We start from the raw sequence: 19,340 nt of genomic DNA, 5'->3' as shown, positions 1-19,340 counted from the left end.
CCTAGAATGTTCATATTTTGTGAGATTGCCATTAATATTTTGTTGTCTTGGGTAAACGCACTGGAGTGTTTGGGATATGATAAATCAGGGAAAAAAATCATCTTTTTTATTTCAGCGTGAAAGATTATTAGCATGAATCATTAGAAAATGTTTTGCTCATAATCTGCAAATAGCTATAGATGCCTCAGTCTCAGTTTCTAGTTTAGATGCAGCCTTCCTCATCAAAATGCGCTCAGCTCTCTTAAAAACAGCTTAGCGAGATGCTATCAAAAGGCTTCTAATTTAAGCACCGGAGACAGATTTAAGAAATTAGCCTTTTTTTCTTTTCTTTTTGAGTGAGAGGACTTTAGTACCGCCCCCAATTCCCTTCCATATAAATAAATTAAAAAATAAAGTTAATATCAGCTCTGAATTACTCCTATTTTTAATGTCCACTGAGAGTAAATTGAGATTATTGTGTAGTGGGCTGAGGCACTGAATAACCTATGATGCTTGGCCAACCTGCACTGTGTATATAAAAAAGACAATGAAAAGACAATGCTAAAGCATCTGCTCCTCTTTGTGGTGGACAAAAGCTGCTATCCGGCATAGTGAGAGAGAGGCAGTTTGTGCCAAACGCAAGTGCGAATGCTTAAAAAATGCTTACGCTATTGAATGCTACCGCTTGTGCCGTCAGGCATTGATAGCATGACTGATAAAGAATGCCATGTAAGGGACAATCAATATCATACAAAGACATGCAGAAAGCATCTTTAATGTTAACACTGTCAATCTTAATCTACTAATGCACAGATGCACATCCACACGAGTTCTCGCAAGCGGCGTGACAAGCCATATGCACTTGCACACACTGATACTTCGCCAAAGGAAATGAGTGAGAGAACAGGCCAGAGTTCCCGTTGGCGTTTCATATTGGTTGTCAGAGGCATAATTATTGGACTTCTTTAAACACGCGCTCGGAAACATCCCGAACCACAACACCGCGGCAGCGTGTACCGAGTGCAATTTCAAGAGAGTGGAAAATCATTAATGATTTGAAAGTGGTTTCCTTTCCTTCTATGATCACGTAGATCTGAAAATTGCTGCTGGTTGGTGTTAATTATCCTGCCATCCTGGCTGACACCTCCTTTTTTCAGCCGTGGAAGTTGTCAAATCAGGATACTATTTTCTGCACGTTAGTTTTCTTCAGAGGGGAGGAGAAAAGGAAAAAAGGGGAAAGAAAAATGTTCAAAGCTCGAACAGCATGCATAAACTTTGCCCGAGCAGCCATTAATCCTGGCAGAATAGTAGTTGAACAAACAACCCCTTGGTGGCATGATATTCTGCAATTAAATAACAAGAATCTTGCACACAAAGGAGCGATGTTGAAGGCCTGCATCAAATAGAATGAAGCACATTCTTCTCTCTGCAGCATTTGTCGCTAATTGGGGCCATTAATTTGAGATTGCTTACAAATTTTGCACCGGCGCAATTTGTAAATTGTAATTTCTTTATTCTGATTTGTTTCTGGCTAATTAAAAGTTGATTTCAATAAGCATTTGAACATCTTCAAATATGTGTTAATGGTGGGAACTCTTCAAATATACTTTTAAAAGCATACGTTCAAAGAATATTCTGGGTTAAGGAAACTCAGTTTGTTAAAACAAGCAACACGCATTTCTAGTCTATGGCACCAGAATTCTGAGTTTAAAAACATAAACTAAAGTTTAAAAGTTTGGGGTCCAAAGGTTTTTTGCGGGAAAGAAATGAATACTTTAATTCAGCATGGATGCATTGAATTGACAAAACGTGACAGTAAAGACTAAAAAAACCTTTTTCTATAGGGACCAGTTCTCACTATTAACAAGTTGCTTATTAGCATGCATAATATTAACATATTGGCTGTTTATTAGTACTTATAAAGGATTTATTCTAAATGACCATATTCTATGTCCCTTATCCTACCCAATACCTTAATTAAGTGTGACCAAAAATTTAAATAAATGTTAAAAAGTTTGAACTTTCTATTAATTAAAGAATCCTGAAAAAAGTATCATGGTCTACACAAGCTTAAGCAGCAGCGCAACAGTTTTCAATATTGATAATAATAATACATTTTAGAGCAGCAAATCAGCATATTAGAATGATTTCTGAAGGATCATGTGACACTGAAGACTGTGGAGTAATGATGCTGAAAATTCAGCTTTGCATCACAGAAATAAATTACATTTTAAAATATATTAAACACAGTTCCATGTTCCAGAGAACAGTAAGATGACATTTCTCTCATATTCTTTTCTTTCCTCTTCATAATTTCTGCTTTGTCTGCTTTCTCCTACAGGCCAGTACCATCTTCAAATTCTCAATGTGAGTTTGGAAGACGACGGCCCCTACGAGTGCCAAGTGGGCCGCTCCGTGAGCAGCCGTGCCATCATGTCCCGTACAGCCTGGCTCAATGTGCAGAGTAAGCAATCCCATCTTTTACCGCCGAGCAAGGAGGGGGGTGCAAATGGGGAAAAGCAGCACGTGGGACAACTTTAGCCATGACAGATCGCTCAACCAAGGCCGCTAATGGCTGCGCACGCACTGAAAAGGTGACATGCGGTGGCAAACCTAAACCTGTCACCATAGCCACATTCAGGGTACTAATGAGCCATAGAGTTTCTCTGCAGTGTGGTGGAGAATCCCTTGTGCTGCACTTCAGATAAAGTCCCATTGGTCACAGGTGTATGACAGCGGTGATAGCAGGCATTAGTGATGTGGCCAATTAGTTAGCGTGCTTGGCCACAGCGGATAGGGCACTTAGAGCGGGCAACATCTGAGACATACCTGCGCGAGCAACGTGAGCTGAAGAGAGATTCTCCTGCTCGTGGGTGATAACTTTTATTTTTAAATTAGTTCAATTTAATTAAACTCCACAGTGAAATATAACATGTCTAGATGGGGTCCGCCTTGTCCTTTGCTGTAGAAACCTCTATAAAGGTAGTCAAGTGCTGCTATGGTTTTGAAGAGGGAAATGAAGATTTGGAAAGAGCTAAAAAAGTTACACTTTTGACCAAGTGCAGGATTTCTTCCCATAGTTTCGAAGTCAGTGCAATATATTGGTTTGTGACTTGGCTGTGATTCTCTTTGTACTGTGTGAAACTTTGATGGCGAATCACCCTTTGAGAATAGCTGAAGGAAATTCATAAGACATCAGGGGGAAAGAGTTTGACTTTGTGTCAAATTGATTTTGGTGAAAGATGCTGGTAGTTATTGGTTCAGTTCTGTGCTGGTGTGCTTTCCAATCAGAGTTCAATTTGAGGATATTTGGAGCCGTTTCAACATGTCAATTTCGTAAGCACTCGAGCTGTGAGGATGTTATTACTCGACTGTTCTTGACTCGTTTTGATTCAGACATGAGAGGCAGACGGAGTCAGTGAGTTGCTAACTTGAGATCAGTTCCGATCGGATCATTGTGTGAGTGAGTTGATGAATCTAGAATCACTTGGACCTGACAGACTGATTCCCAAATGAATTGTTCAGTTGATTTGAACTGATTTAAAAAAAGGACTAACTGAAAAGAGTGATTGATTGAGTTCTCTTTGTGTGTGTGTGTGTGTGTGTGTGTGTGTGTGTGTGTGTGTTTGTGTGTGTGTGTATATGTGTGTGTGTAAATTCACAATATATTTTCTAAAAATTGTTTAATAATTGCGTATGTGTATGTTTATATGTATATGTATGTATATATATATATATATATATATATTTTTTTTTTTTTATATATACAGTATATATATGTTTGTGTGTATATATATAATCTTATAAAATAAATTGTATATTTACAATTGCAATAAAAATGTAATCATGTCTCTCAATTAATAATATAATATTTACTAATAATTCACTAATTTGTTTTTCCTACCATCTGAATTAGATTAGATTAGATTAGATTCAACTTTATTGTCATTGCACGTGTGGGTACAAGGCAACGAAATGCAGTACAGGGGAAGAAGAAATACAGCATAACATTAGGGAAGGGAGGAGAAAAAAACAACACCCAGACTATGCTCCATAGAATGATGAAACAGTTGACCCCAATTTTTGATTATTTTATTTTACTCTCAAGTTGTTCCAGAAGAATATGTTTTTTATTTCAGGAACACTAATTTTTCATGCCATTTTGGAACCTGAACATGAACAAAAATTACATTTCAAAGCTTTGGTGAATAATAGAAGATTATTAAAAATGATTAACAACCTGAATTCTACAAAGCTATTGTCTGGCTTCGCAAGTGTTTAAATATAATGCATAAATCATATTGGCCTGCTTTTTTTATGTTATTTAGTCATTTATGGGCTTTACAAACATGATCAGTCACTATGAACTGACGCTGCATAAAAAAAAAAAAAAAAAAAGATGCATGGAGAAAATCACATTTTGTTTTACCTAGAAAAAACGAGGATGGAAAAAATACAGCAATGACAGAATTTTCATTTTTGGGTGAATTATCCCTTTAAACGTACCTTCAAGGTTTGATATTCCATCACTTTTCTTAGTTTAGGCATATATGTATATATTTATTTGTAGTTTATTGCTTGTGTAACGTACCTTTTAAGATTAATCTGCAGCGTTGCATGGCAGATGAATGTTACTGAGCATGAGCACTGGTCCACGTCACATCAATGTATCATTCCTTCACTTTCTAGGCTTCTCTCAGTCACACTCTCTTATACATATGTAATCCTCCGTTTCACACTTTCTCTCTCTTTTCTGTCCAATCTATCTATGTATCACTCAGTCCCTTTCAGAGTCTCTGTCTTTTGCTTTCCTTCCATCTCTTGTGCCTCCTGTGGTGGGAGATGGCCCATATGTATAAGGCAGGGGGTCTTGAAAGTCCCTTTTCTTCACCAGTCATCAAGCATTCACTTCTTCTGTCCCAGAGGTGTGTGTGTGTGTGTGTGTGTGTGTGTATTTGTGTGTGTGTGTGTGTGTGTGTGTGTGTGTGTGTGTGTGTGTGTGTGTGTGTGTGTGTGTGTGTGTGTATTTGTATTTGTAATGGAGGGCGGTTGCTGTGGTGACTGCCCTTCTTTTGCCTGAGAAGGCAGCAGGTTTTATTGACAGCGATGAAAAAGAGAAAGGACAAGACAGTGAAGATAGTTATTGGTGTAACAGAATCTCAGTTTCACACACTTACACAAACACACACACGCTTCTGCATCAACAGCAGCAGGCCTCTGTCACTCATTTATCATAATCAACAGATGGGTTCGTATTGTGTTTGTGTGCTTAATAGGACTATCAATTTAACACATTCATTTAGTGTGATTTAATTATTTAAAAAATAACAGTAGATCACAATGTATTTTATAGAATTCATTATAATTGTTTAATAATAAAATAATATAATATAATAATAAAATTAAATACAACTAATAAAATTCCATTAAAATAATTATTAGTAATATTTATGTTTAGTATAATTTAGTAATATATATTATTTAAAATTATTATATTAACAATATTATTATATCATTAATATTATTAATTATTTATTATATTATAATGAAAGCATAATGTATAATATGTAATATAAAGTATAATGTATAATATTCCTAAAAATACCTTTATAAAATCACATTTTTTTAAATAATTATTTTTATATAATAAAGTTAAAAAAAAAATAATTAAAATGTGATTTTATACAAATATTTTTAGAAATGTTATACATTTGTAAATATAAACATTTATAAATAAATATAAATATGTATTTTAAGATATGTTTGCAAAAAAAAAATATATATATACACAAATATATATACAAATATACAAATAAATGTGAAAAAAGAAGATACCTGCTAAAATATTTATTGAAAAATACTTTTGTCTATAATTATTTAAAAATGCTGTAAAATTTTACTCAGTTGTGTGATAATGCAGCTAATACAGAAAATTATTCTATATAAAATAAAAAAAAATAAAACTTAAATTCCCTAATATGCATTTTTATTATCATCTCAGTGATTCAAGTCACTGCAAGTTTTATAGAGATAAAACAAACAATATATTGACTATTCAAAAAACACTTTTTGTAATATCTATTTGTTGTTTAACACGTTTACTACAATAACACTATAGGCTGATGTCTTTGAAATGCCTTCATTAAGGGGCCTTTCTAAGCAAGATTAGATAAAGGTAATTAATAGGCATATAATTGAATTGTTTGATTACAGTGTTGTTATTGAGCCTTGAAAAATGTATGACATCTCAATCCCTTTTACTTATTGTTTAGTGTTGCCATATGTAAGTAAAATATTAAAGGCTAATTTTTGTTTGTGTGATGTTTTGAAATGGACGTTTGCAAATGCGAGTGCTGAAGGCAGCAGTATTTTCCCATCCATTACCTCACCACTGCAACCGTTCAGGGCTGGATTTTTGCTGTGTCTGCTTCTAATCTACCTCAGTAAATCCAATCCAAATGGCATAATGTCTTTACAGAGGGGAGTGGTGAGGCAGGAGGGGAAAAGGGAGAAATACAGAGCGAGAGACTAAAAGATGAGGCAGGGTCTTAATTGGATTCTCTCTGTCCATGTGATATGTTTTATAATAGCCTAATTCAAGATGAATCACCCTTGGCTTGCTAGAAGCTAAGCGCATGGCCACAGCATCAATAGCTATCTCCACAGGCTCTGCCATGAAGCTTTCTCAACACTTCTGTGTGTGTTTTTCTTCTTTGTCACACACAGACAGAAGATAACCAAGGCTGTCATTTCAAGTGGCACCTTATAATCTTGAACAATGATGCGGCCATGTCCTTTTTCTCCTTTGATCCCGACTAGCCGATCTAGCAAACCATTGTTAGCATTTCACAAATCAGATCTGGTTCCAAAGCTTAACTCTGAATAGTTTCAAACAGTTAATTATAGAAACCTGTTTCCATCTCAGAGTTGAAAAATACCACTTTATATCTCACAATTGTGAGTTTTTGTCTCAGTGTTGGAGCTTCGTTTCTTGTAATTGGATCCTTATATCACAGTGTGACACTTTCTTATTTTAAACTTTTTCGTAGTTAAGTGTTTTATTTATTTTTTGACTGAGGTGCAAGTCGGTTTCCATTGTCAAACCTTTAAATGAATGTCAGGCATGTGTTGTTGCCCTTGTTTCCTGCGATTGTATTTACCATTATGAACATTATTTTCGAAAGTTTTGAGCAAATGAAAACCACAGTTATAAAATATTTTAATTAACTGTTAACATGTTTGTGCCAAGTTTATTCTGTAAAGTGGTGTTAGGTGGTTTATTAAAAAATATTTCTACATTTAATTTGAGGAAATTTTTTTTTTTTTTGATTAGGTCACACACCAAATCTGTAAAACCATACACTAATTCTCTGCCTTTTCAATTTCATAAAACAGTTTTTGCAAAACACAACACACAATTTTTTATGTAACACATCTATATTATTGCAAAGGTGTTTGCAAATGTTTGCTTTTGAGATGTGTTTGTGATATTTTGAATGCAGTGCTTCATTTTGAAAGAGATGTGAGGCATTTTGCATTTTGTGTGTGCAATTCTGGGATTTTTGTGTGAAGTTTTGAAAAAAAGAGGCAAAGTTCTGAAAATGTGTGTAAGCAGTTGAAAAAAAAACCTGTAAATTATTATTATTCTTTTTTATTATTTTTTGTTGTTGTTGTTGTTGTTGTTGAATGGGCACACTGTTGACAAATATGCTTTAAGCAGCAAATTAGTTTCTTAAATCAGAAACTCTCCATATGTTCCTAATTTACTTTATTATTCTGACAATTATTGAGACATCATGCAGCAGTAATAATGATACAGAACAATATTAATTCCTGCCATCTAATAAGAAAAGCTTCTGTATCAACATGTTTTTCATTGTCTGAGTTTAAGTTACAACGCAGAAAAGATCCAAACTTCTAAATAGGTAAACAAACCAGTCTGATGTTGGTTGGATGGATGGATGGATGGATGGAGAGATGGATAGATATATAGATGGAAACATGGATAGATTCAAAGGAAAGATGACTATTTTAAAATAAGTATGCTTTATTTCTGAACTTTTGGATATGACACGCAATGTCCAGGTACACCATGACATGCTGCTCTCTCGGCCAGCTGGAATCTCTTTCCTGATGAGAGTCACTGCTGAGTCGCCATGATCTGGGTTTTGTTCAGGCTTCTCTTTGCCGCCCACGTTCAGTGTCTGAGTCATGAACTGTAAAAAAAAAAGTAAAAAAAAAATAATAATATATATATATATATATATTGTGCCACATATACGTGATTCACATTAAGTCAACTGCACGTCCTGGCACTGCTGCCTGGAGGTGTTTTCAGTTCTCTGCATAGCCTCAAACTAAATATAAATGCAAAACTGTATCCAACATGGATTTCTCCAGCTCTAAAGACTCTCAACGTTCGGCTGATTACAGCTTCTGCAGCTCGAGAGTGATTAGTCACGTGACACTCACAGATCAGATGATTGGCTCAAAAAAAAAAGTTTCTGAATCTTTGTGCCTATGAGGAAAGATGGTAGCCAAACTGCCATTGAGATGAAGGGGAATTAATGGGAGCAGTTAGCTCTCTTGCAGCGTTGAGAGTATTGATTAAGGGAACATAATTTTCAAAGCTAATATTTGAACTGTGAATATACATCATCATTATTATTATTATAATTAGATATTCGTAAAGTTGTAAATATACTTATAATATAATATAATATAATATAATAATAATATTCAGATAAATAAATTATTCATACATTTATGCATGCATACGTACATACATACATATATACAGTACATAAACACGACTTAATAGCTAAAGTTAGCCATTCAATATTTTAGTTGTAAATAGACCTAATATTGCTAATAATAATAATTTATATAATTATTATATTCATATACATTAATTGTTGAAGTTAGACATTTAGTAAAATTGTAAATAGACCTAATATTGCTAATTATAATAATTTATATTATTATTATATTCAAATACATAAATGTCTGAAGTTAGACATTTAGTAAAATTGTAAATAGACCTAATAATATAATATAATATAATATAATATAATATAATATAATATAATATAATATAAATATAATATAATTATAATATAATATAATATAATATAATATAATATAATATAATATAATTCAAATAAATACATACATGCGTAAATATGGCTTATTAGCTAAAGTTATTAAGAGTTTTTTTGTGAATAGATCTAATAATATAATATAATATAACAAAATATAACATAATATAATATAACTGATATTTATCAATATTGAGCATGTATTTCATTAAATCACATCAGTGAGATCTAATGTCATTTGTTCACTGAACGTGAACAGCAGGAATTCTGCTATTTTTCTCTGGGAAAATCTATACACAGAGAGTGTGAGAACACTAGAGTCTGTTTTTGTCTGTGTTTCGTGTTGGGAAGTGGACTCGTGTCTCTAGATTATGGTCGGTAACTGGTTCGGACACTGTTTTGTTTATCAGTTGTCAGTCTGAGTTACGTAGATCAACTCTTGTTCAGTTGGGTGTTGAAAATGTTTATTGTTATATGCGGTGGGCTAAAAATGCAGAATATAAGAGCAGGAAAGACAGAGAGAGGGAGAAATTGCTGTTATCTCTCTTGCCTCAGATGCACCTGCTGCACTCTTCAGACAGGAACGAGATGGGAGGAGATGAGAGGAGAAGTGTGGAGCGAAGGAAGAGGTGGAAAGATCAGTGGTATGAAGACGAGAAGATGAGATGAAATGAGAGAGGGAATGAAAGAGAGAACAGAGGAGGAGAAATGGGACTGCTTCAATGGCTCTTAGCTTCAAAGCTCACACCTGAGCCCAGCGTAATCGTGTGTATGTGTGTGTTTGTGGATGCGTGTATTCAAGACTTTTGGGGCATGTCTGGTCAAAGCTTGTTAACAGACTGTGTTTGCTCATGTGGTCTAACAAGGCTCTGTTGTGTGTGTGTGTGTGTGTGTGTGTGTGTGTGTGTGTGTGTGTGTGTGTGTGTGTGTGTGTGTGTGTGGATGGCGCAGAGGTTGTGCACGTGACCATATGAAAAGATTGTCTTCATTTTGAAGCAGAGTAGGGTTTATATCTATCTATCTATCTATCTATCTATCTATCTATCTATCTATCTATCTATCTATCTATCTATCTATCTATCTATCTATCTATCTATCTATCTATCTATCTATCTATCTATCTATCTATCTATCTATCTATCTATCTACTGTATCTATCTGTCTCTCTGTTTGTCTGTCTGTCTGTCTTTCTCATCATGTTGTTTTATCTGTTTTATCATTTTATCCATCTATTATCTATAATTTTATTATCTCGTTCTACTTTTTTATCTTCTATTTTATTTATCTATTATTTTAGTGATTTATTTCTGTATTTTTATATTTTATATTTTTATGTTTTTTTTTATTTTTTAGTGAAGTTGGTAAAAATTACAGAATTTCATTTTAATTCTTTAATTTTGCATTTATATTTGAATTGCAATTCTGCATCATGTTTGCTTGCTTAATTCAAACCAAATGCAAAGGTTTGGCTGGTCATGTGATCTCGACATGTTTGCCACTTTGAGTAAAGCCATTCATGTAAAATCAAACCACTTTTATATTTCTATAGTCCTCAACTCATGACACTGTACACAATTTAACCATATTTTTCTGAAGTATTCTTCATTTCTTTATGTGTGAAACTTTTTAATGAGGGAACAATTACTAAGTGCACCTTTAAGTAAACATCACTGTTGTTGTAGCTTTATCTCGATAACCGAACTGCATCAACATTCATTTACACATGTAATGTGTAAATGAATGTGACTGATCCAGAAGTCCACGTGGGAGGGAGCTGTTTTTGTTTATTTCTCTGGGAAATGTGTCTATTTGTGTGTGAGAGAGCTTGAAAAAGAGTAGCTGTGATAAAATGATTGCCTTTTGACTCTCTTTTCATTCACTCGGCTTTTGCATGTGCGAATCGGTTTGGAGGAAAACATTTGCATGTTTATATGTTTATTGATGAGTATGTGAGAGAGGAACCGAGGGGGTTTGTTCATCTGTCTGCTCTAATGAGCCTCTTATCTTCCTTATCTGTCCATCCGTCTGCATTTGTCTAATGAATCAAATTTCACAGCTCGATGTTTCCCGCCTGAGCGCTCGTGTGTGTTTATATCTCTGTTCTTGTGCATGCGAACATATACTTGTGCATGTCTGGGTTTTTATTTGCTCTGTGCATGTGAGCGTGCATTTGTCTCGGGAGAGAGGTCGCAGGAAGTATGGTGGGCGACTCAGGTGGGCTTTTCTGAGGTCATAATCTTTGCCTGACTAACCACTGACTGTCATGCTCCGGCTCCCAATGCTGCTAGTAACGCAGACATAACCCCTCCCCCGCACAAACACACACACACTCACACACATCCTTTCCTTCTCTCATTATCCCTTCTCTCTGGTCACAAAGAACAGACTGCCGAACACACACACACACCTGCTTTCTACCGCAGCTCGACTGCAGCAGAAAGGAAAAGAGGAAGAATAAGGTAACTGGAGGGTGTTCAAATGACCAGTGGCCTAGAGACCTCTTGTTCCAGTCATCACACCCCTTGTTGTTTCTGTAAACAGGCTGAGAGGCCTAGTCATTTAAATTTGTTGTTACAGCAGGATGTCCATAACATCAGATTTGAGATGAATGAGTTAAATTATATTAAAGTTGACAGTAATAACTACTCAGTTTTAATATTTTAATATACCGTTTTTTTAATGGAATATTGCATAGTTTATTGTAAATACTTTGTGCACCATGTGCATCATAATGTGTGTGCTTTTTTATCACATGCATTGGTAATCTTTAATCAGAAACATTAACATCCCCTCCCCTGTGCAAAGACATTTCTTCTCTGGTGACGTGTGGGACAGTAATCCCTCCTTCAAGTTGTCACTCACATTCGATTGCAGCAACTAACAAATGATCTAATGATCTATTCAGTTCCCGATGGAGGAAAATCAAGTCCCGATCGATGGTGTGGCCTGCTGGTACAAAACAGTTGTGAGAGTCTTCTAGATTGTTGCTAGGGCATTGCTAGGGTGATCTGAATGGTTGCCCACTGGAAGAGGTTAATATTAATTAAAATGTGTGTGTGCGTGCGTGCGTGTGTGTGTGTTTAGGTTTCTGTTAGTAAATTTTAATAAGTTTTTTTTTTAGATAAAATTAATTGCACTCATTGGAATGCCATCAGCCAGTCAGACATTTAAATTTTATTTAATATTAACCTCTTTAAATATGGTGAAAATATGGTCATATGTGGTCAAAATCTTATATCACAAGATGAGTTATTTTTTTAGGGATGCAATGATACCATTTCTGAAGAGGTACAGTGTTGTAATATGAATAACTTATGATTTTAGTACAGTTGTTTTCTAATGTTTAATTGGGGTGTTTTTTTTTTGATGAGTGTATATAATTCTTTTTTTTGACCTGATCATCACTCTTGTGTGTTAAACACAATCTGTTAAAGATAGACAACTTAATTTTAATAAAAATTAACAAATGAAAAAATATATAATCATAATTGATGACAAAAATACTATTATAAACTAGGTTAGTGGATAATTCAGCAGCAAAAGTTATTCTAGAAAAATATGGGTTCACAATAATTTTATAAAAACATTAAACTAAACATTTAGTGAAACAACATTATTTAGTGGGAAACAAATGAAAATGAATAAATATAGGACTAAATCTAGTAAAATGTTACACATTGCTCTTTGTATTGTTGTAAAATACATTCATGAAAAACAAGTAGCCTAAATATTTATATATATGTATAACATATATACTATAAAATTAAAATACATTTCTTTTAAATGCATAGCACTGTAATTAAGGCAGCAGATTTCAGAACACTTTAAATGTAGTGCACAAAAAAGTTATGGTGCTTTATAATGTTTTTGTGCCTTTCATGGGGCTTAACAATAACACAGAATAGTATATGCACTATATCAGAATTGGAACGGTCTTGTCTGACCGATACCCGATCCAACAGAAAATGGCAGCATCAGGGCCGATACCGATACTGAGTATCGGATCGATGCATCCCTAGTTATTTTATTTCATGATAACGATATATATCACAAAATAGTTATGATATAGTTATTTTTGCTTTGAATAAGGTTATATCAACATTTTTGATTACATTCAAATATTATAATTCTCATAACCGATGTTGATTTTACAAAAAAGAAAACTAGCCCAACTAATATAATTTTTACAAAGAATAAAAATGTGAATAATTGTGAAGTAATTGCGTCTTAGAATGTTTTCAGCCAATCAGCATCAAATTATTTGCCATACGCGATCAGTATGGGTAGTTTAGAAGTTTGGTAATTTTGTGATTTTGAGGTTCAAATGTTTAGGTGTTTCGGAGAGCTTCATTGATACTGAGCTCTTTGCTCGCTTTTTTTCTATGTAATTTATTTGTTGTTTGAATAACCATGGAAATGAAATCATTACAATTAATAAGCCTAACTTTCAGTGTTTTTATTAAAATGTGATCACGTTTAATACAATTTCCATTGCATTAAAAACATTTCAATACATGACACCAGAAAAACGTTTTCAAAAGCACGTCTTTCACAAATTGAACACTGTATGTGTGTGTGTACAGTATTTTACAGTATTTAATTTATTTTTTATTAAATACTGTACCTTATTTAAAAGGGATTTATAGAGGTATATATGTATTTACTTTTACATTTATTTACAAAAATGCTATATAGTATGATATAAAACCCATATGATAATTTTATTAAATGTTGATAACATACTGTAACACTACTTGGCAGTACCCAATATCTGGTAATACTTCAAATGATCAGTGCAGTTTTTCACTGTATTTAATCCGTTTATAATCACTTTTCACTGTCCTATTAGTCTGTATAGTCTCTTATGTGACTGAGAAGGGCAATTATTTTGGCACCAGTAGTTTAGGTCAAGAAACAGTAAATCTATTAGATTATAAATTCACTGTGATGAAACACCTTTGTTTTTACAGCCCAACTTGGCTATTGTTTTGTTGTTGTTTTTCTAGGAAGCACTTTTTGGCTTTTTTTTTTAGCTTTGCTATATATTGAGCACTGAGTCAAAAGTTGAGTGAGCGAGAATGAGGGATGAAGTGAAAGACACGCATAGAGAGGAGAGAGAGAGAGAGACAATCGCTCTACCTGCTTGCCTGCTCTGTGAGCACACCATCAGTCTTTACTGGGAAATCTATGTGCCTGAACAATGTCTTCTCTAGCACAACAAGTGATGAGCCTGGCTTCATCTGCAGAGAATGAGAGAGAGTGAGAGAGCGAGGGGGCGATGGCGTGAGGGTGAGAAAGAGAGACAGCGAGAGGAAATTGTGAGCAGTTAAAAAGAGAGGGAGAGCAGAGGAGAAGAGAAGAGAAAACAAATGCATCTCATTATCTAAGTGGGCTCCTCTGCAGTGCTCTCCTCAGCCATCAGTGTCCACACAGCTCCAATTGCTTCCTTTAAATCAGTTTGAAGCCCAAGCCTTGCCCCATCTGTCTCAGTGTGAAGCCCCTCTCTCCTCACCATCGAGCTGCACACAGCAATAACGCCCCCTAGTGCCTACAAACTCCAGGGAGCAACTGGCAACCTGAACAACACCACTGAGGCTCATTACCAAGTGGCAATCCTCACTAGCTATTTCTTCAGTTTATTTGTTAGGATTTTATTTATTTATTTATTGTGTTAGTATCTTGTTTTTTTTTTTTATTTTTTTTTTTTTTTAGTTTTTTTTGGGATTTTGTTTTGTTTATGACTGTAAGGAGTTGATTTTAATAGTGAATTTTAATAGATTTTTTATATTTATACATATAAATGTTTTTTTTTTTCATTTATATTATTTCATTTTATAGAGAAACAGAAACAATAAGTTCTCTCAAGTGCGTATAAACAATAAGTATCAAGTACATATAAAAAAAAAATGCATAGTTAATTGAAATTTTAATTGTTTAATCATAATGCTATTTTCATCTAAGCTGTTGCTGTTCAGACTATTACACAGAAAGCTGTCAGACTTCATTGTGCAGGTTTAGAGTTTAATGCACCGTTCACTCAGGACGTGTTCTTTCTTTTGGTCCATATTTGTACTGTTGTATCAGACTTGCCTTTTCCCCTTTTAATAGTTCAGCTTTTTGGTTTTGCACCGTCTAGGTTTTTAAATGCTAAAGCACTTCCTGAGCTCATAAGCAGGATTTTATGATTTTCCTTATACATTGTACAACCAGAAATGATCCCGTTTCACACTTTTCCATCCAATATCGTGCTCACAGTGGGTAAACTCTGCTACCAGGGTAAACCTGGACAGTGCCACATTTGAGTTCGATTCGTTTGAACAGAGCACAAAAACTGATTTTCACTCTCTCTCGTCAAAAGTGCCGGGAAGAGCTCTGTTGCCCCGAGCGATGCAGGGGAAAGTTGCACAGCGGAGAGGTGAGAGGGAGCGCTTTGATCGGCAGCGTGCGCGTCTCTTCTGCTGGAGGTGATTTGCAGCACTGTTGCTGCTGCTCTTTTTATTTTTTCCTTATAAACAGAGCGCTATGCTAGATTAGCATTTAGTGCACTTCCACAGGCTTGTCGACAGCGCAGGGGCCGCGCTTCATCATCCGTCTGTGATTCACACAGGCGTTTCAGTTGATAATGAGATGGTGCGCTTCTGCAGTGTCGTGCTGAGGCCGGGGAAAGAGAAAGATACAAAGCAACCAAGGAACACTGCGAGGCCCTTCGTGAAGATCTTAAATAACCGCTTGCAGGGTTTGGTGTGGCCAGAAGTTAGATCTTATGGGAAAATGGCCCTAAGTTGTCATATAGCATATAAAGATACATTGAAGCACTGCAGACAACACAATGCAGGACTATTTCAGACAACTAAAATGTATTGTTTTCCTGTCCATTTCAAAACATTAGACAATTACGATAAATTGGAGCCATAATATCTGTTTTTATTGTCTATTTTAAGTGCACCTGGGAAGCATATACATCTCAGTCCAGTTATTAAGTAATCATTTGAGTTAAAAAAAAAAAAAAAAAAAAAATCTGTGCAAAATAGCCATAACAAATAAAGTAAACAGCAAATAAAACAGGAAAGATAACAAAGGCTTCATGCATTGTATCCAATGAATAATAATGAATATGATTAAACTTGCAAGGCTGCATTTATTTGATACAAATACAATAAAAAAAAGAAATATTATTAAATATTATTACAATTTAAAATAACAGTTTTGGGTTTTGTTTTTTACATTTTAAAATGTAATTTATTCCTGTGATTCAAAGCTGAATTTTCAGCATCCTTACTCCTCTTTTCATTGTCACATGATCCTTCAGAAATCATTCTAATATGCTGATTTGCTGCTCAAGAGACATTTCTTATCATAATCAATGTTGAAAACACTTGTGCTGCTTAATATTTTTATGGAAAGCAAAAAATATGTATTTATATAGTTGACTATAAGCTGGACATACTGATATGAATGATAACTCAAAAAACAGAACACTGAAAAGTGGGAAGTTATTACTTTTCGAAGCCCTCAGACAGATAAAACGGGTCTAAATATGTTAGATGTATACTGAACGATAGACTAAAGCTGTATATAGAGAGTATCAGAGAATAAAGACTTGAAAGTAGACTCTTGACTTGGCTATAATACTTTAGCAGCCACATAGCAACATGCTAAAAGCTGCTCAGAACGTATCTGCGCTCCCACTGGCATTCGCTGCGTTGTGTCATTGTGCATTTGCATTATGTTGAACTTTGCTTAACTTCGTCTCTCTGGCTAATGGGGCCTCAGATCCCCAGCCCTCATGGAAAATAAATGACTTCTGGTCGCTTTGTTGCTGCAAAGCGCTGTCAGTGTGAATGCGCTTAACATTAATGAAATATCGTTTATTGCTTTGGTCAGGACACAGTGTAAACCAAATGCTGACTCTACCCTTACCGATGAAATATGTAATGTTTTCTCTGATTACATTTCTCCAATCCCGGTTTAATGTGCAGAGTCAACTTTACTAAGCATCACTAGTTTTATTTTCCCCTAAAGGGAATTTGAGTGTATTTCTTTTTGCAGTATTTGGAAGATCCTTAAAATAATATATATATGTGTGTGTGTGTGTGTGTGTGTGTGTGTGTTATTAAGTATTATATATATTACATATTTCATATATATATATATTAAGTATTATATATATATATATTTAAGAAAAATAAATAAGAGGTACAGCAAATGGAGCATAAATTATGCACCTATTTTTTATGTTGAATTTATTTTTATTTCTTTATTTATTTGGATATAAAATAGTTCAGGAAAAGACATCCTTCATAATCCAAAATTGATGGGTAATATTGATATATATGTACACAATTAGATATAACACAATTATTGAATCTATTACATGAGATGGATTTATTACAATTAATTGCGTACATTAATATTTGCCCAGAAAAGTCCCCAAATGAATTAAATTTAAAAACTTCATATTATTATGGTGATAGATCAAAGTGATTTTTTACATATATTTTTTTAAATAAGTCTTTGATGCTCACCAAAGCAGCATTTATTTGATCAAAATTCCAGAAATTATGTTAAAATATAATTATAAATAAAAATATCTGTTTTCTATTGTAATATATTTTAAAATGTAATTTATTCATTATGCTTCAGAAATCTTTCTGATATGATTCTTTGTGCTAAAGAAGCTAATGGAAAGTTCAAATGAACAGCATTTATTTGAAATGTATATCTTTTGTAACATTATACAACAGCCACTTTTGATCAATTTAATGCATGCTTGCAGAATAAATCACATTATTTTTAATAATTTTTCAAATACAAATGAATGTTGAATGTACCGACCCCAATAATTTTCCACTATAGAGCCAAAACCCTTCAAAATTAGCTTACTTGTGTGGCCATTTCATCAGTTTTGTCTCCAAAGTAGCTTGCTCTGAAGCTCAGAAAGTGTATGTGTGTGCTCGTGTATGTGTGCGTGTGTGTTTTAAAGCTCTGGAATATCTCTTCAACCAGACACCAAATGAGTTCACAGCTTGCAATAAAATAATATATTGTGACAATCCCCTGCCGGTTAATCTCTCCTCACCTTCTCCACACTCTTTCTCTTGTCTAAGTCCCGCCCTCACAGCCGTACATCCAGCTGGAGTCTGATGAGCCGTGGGTGGAGGGAGACGAATACACGGTGACCTGCATCACTCCTGATGCAAAACCTCCTGCAGAAATCACCATGTTCAGAGGTACGCCGTTGCTTAAGAGCCCAACTCTTTATTACGTCCATTAAGCAGGGCTCTTATGAGAGAATTACACTGTAGACACACAACGCCGATAAAAAGATGAAAACTCTCGCTGGGAGCTTTCAAAGCAGTGGCTGTAAACTCAAACCGAGAGACTTCATGATTCATTTACTAAGTTTGTGTCACGCCATCCCTTGGCAAGAAGCACCCCGAGGCAGCCTACTAACTCTATAACGTCTGTGCTGTTTTTTTTTTTTTTTTTCTCATCTTCTTTTTTCTTTCTCAGATGGAGAGGAGCTGACGGAAACTGATTCTTTCACAATGTCAGGCTCACAGGATGAACTTCTGAACACTCCTGCTGAAGTCATGTAAGTCTGTGTGCAAACAATGAAGGTATAGAAAGTTCTTTGCAGTTGAATTCTTGTCACCACTTTAACTTTTATTCTATGTCCTTCACAATTTGTCTTCTTTAAAATAACTAAGGTCATGTTTTATATAATGTATACAAAGGAAAAGACAACAATGTTGGAAGTTTGACCTTTTGAAAAACATTTCTTGTTTTTTCTTTCAATTTTTCATTTTTATTTCACCAACACGTCCAGTGTAAACAGACTTTTGTTTATGGGGGGCAGCGGTGTATTCATAGGACAATAGCCCTTTGGGTTTTCAAGCAATATTTCAAGGAACTGTTATCCCAAAACCGTCAAATCACTCATTTATCCACCTTCATGTCATTCCAGACCTGTTTCTATTTATCAAAGCCAAATATAAATCTCGTCAGTGTTTTTAAACATCTTACATTTATTCCAAAATAATACCTGACAAGTCATTGATTTTGACTTGACAAAGTGGTGATATATAAGTGTGGGATTTGTTTACTTTTTTATTAGTCTTCCTATTATTGTTCATTCAGACAAAAGAGGCAGGATTTATCGCATAAGCCATTCATAGTCAATCATAACCAGTCATATCCAATCATATCTCGATGGAGGCATTGCCTCCTCTCACGTGACTTTTCCCTCATTCATTTTCAATT

The 19,340-nt window shown here is 34.5% G+C and overlaps 1 pseudogene; it reads left to right on the top strand.

Moving 5' to 3' along the window:
• Nucleotides 1-19,340, top strand: part of LOC109054423 — a 92,894-nt pseudogene that overhangs the window by 30,282 nt on the left and 43,272 nt on the right.

The sequence above is a fragment of the Cyprinus carpio genome, chromosome B15, assembly GCF_018340385.1.
Source record: "Cyprinus carpio isolate SPL01 chromosome B15, ASM1834038v1, whole genome shotgun sequence".
Classification (NCBI taxonomy): domain Eukaryota; kingdom Metazoa; phylum Chordata; class Actinopteri; order Cypriniformes; family Cyprinidae; genus Cyprinus; species Cyprinus carpio.
This window is presented reverse-complemented; position numbering and strand designations above follow the sequence as displayed.